Source organism: Habropoda laboriosa, unplaced genomic scaffold (genome assembly GCF_001263275.1).
Source record: "Habropoda laboriosa isolate 0110345459 unplaced genomic scaffold, ASM126327v1 scaffold143, whole genome shotgun sequence".
NCBI lineage: Eukaryota > Metazoa > Arthropoda > Insecta > Hymenoptera > Apidae > Habropoda > Habropoda laboriosa.
In genome coordinates, this window is record NW_017100404.1 from 2200180 (window position 1) to 2202145 (window position 1966).

Sequence of the window (1966 nt, forward strand, 5' to 3'; positions counted from 1 at the left end):
TTTCATTCACATTCACTGATATTCATTTCAATCTACGTAAATGCAATTAAGACAACGATTTGAACCAACGGTCTCATCGTAGGTACATCTGGCGAATGAAAGGGCTGAAAAGAGTTTACTTCGAGGGGAAGAAACAATGTAATTATTCTCTCGATTGAGAATGACACGTGAATTCGTCGAGCGCCTTTAGATTCAGCTTGACGGAAAGACAATCACCTGTTCAGGAAATCATCGTTGTTGGTTGTAACGAACACGTCTTTGTCGTGCACACTCGAGTGTTAATGTACAGACGTGTATACACGGGGTGGTTATACCAGGTGACTCACCTGAAACGATCGGCACAGCCGTTAACAGAGGCACTTAGGTATTCCGCACGTTCTTCGTTCGAACTCTTTACGCGGTTATCGGTCGTCGACCTGTAATTCCATTTGCTCGAAATTCTAATTAGCATAGCCTCTCTCCGATGGTCTTGCGAACAGATCAACAGTCGTTTAACTGTTTTACTTTTAAACAGCTTTGTTCATTTTCTTTTGCATTTGCCGATTGTTTCTTTAAAGGTATTTTATAGTTCCTTTCCAATGGAAATTTTGTTATTTGGTTACCTTTATTACAAGTTGCTGTCTGTTTTATAATATACAGGTGAAAGTTTGTAATTTTAATGAAAACAGAATTGTAATTTTAGGGTTGCTGGTAATCAAGATGTTGATATGCGACCTCAAATTATATTTCTTTTTAAATTGTAATTTTAGTGAAAAGAAAATTGTAATTTTGGTCAAAATAAAAATGTCATTTTACTAAGACTATTATTTCAACGTTACATTAACTTCTTTCTACTCAAACATTTGTACTGGATATTTTGTTATTTATTTATTTTATTATCAAAGCAATATCGTGTTAAATATAAATTGAACATTTTATATTTCATTATTTTATTATATTTCTTTTCTACTATTACGTCGACTCGTTTATTCATTCGTCGTATTTCTATAAAAATATTAGTTTTATTTTAAAATATAATTACTTTAAATTGAATAATTTTCGCGGCGAATGAGCATTTTTCTGCACCCTTAGTTCTGATAAAAACACTGTATAGTGTGTGTCATGTACCGAAAATCAAGAGATATGTATAAATTCGTGTTATTTTATGTTACGCATATATTTCTTCAGGCAAAGTATAAAGAGCATCAGCAGTGTCAATAATTTCCGTACAAACTGCACATAATTTTACAGCAACGTTTCATTTGTTATTCATGCCAGAATTTCCGCCCTTACTGTGCGTTCAGTTTGCTCAACTAGCAACAGTGTTAGCAATAAAATCGCGTTGCTGCACGCACCGCGTGCACGAATCGAATACATGAGTCCGTTTCGATCAGTCTTATGAATCACACGTTCTTCTTTTCTCTTTCCTAATCGACCAACTCGATTACGCAGAATTTACACTACAGAGAACAATAGTCAGATGCAATAAAAATAACGAAAGTTATATTTCAATTGTAATATCGTTCTTGGTGAAATCAAAAATCTATAGAAATTCTAATTGTTCAGCTGTTGGAAAAAAAAAGGAGAAAATTGAATTATTGTAAATTAAATTAAAATGGTTAAATTAAAGTGGTTAAAAAGAAACGGAAACTTTTATCACTGTAGAAATAAAGTTTGTGAGAATTGATACAGATATTGATCGATAATATAAACATAGAATCAATTGTGTAAAGGATATTCGTATTTGATCTATAAAACATTATTTGTCGTCTGAGAATGAGGATTTCTAGCGGTAAATTAAAGCCATCGTTGCCAACTGAACACGTTGTCCGGAATCGATACGGAACCGGAAACCCTCAGTGTCTTCTTACGTGAATCGGTTGTCGACTCAAGTAAGAAACCGGTCAATTATCGTGATATTGTATTTCATATTCGATAACTCCGACGCTATTATAAACGCGTGCTATAAATATAATTATCTATAAAA

At 33.3% G+C, this 1966-nt stretch overlaps 1 protein-coding gene across 2 annotated transcripts in view; it reads left to right on the forward strand.

Moving 5' to 3' along the window:
* Positions 1–1966, forward strand: part of LOC108575373 — a 12849-nt gene that overhangs the window by 9378 nt on the left and 1505 nt on the right. The window lies entirely within an intron of this gene.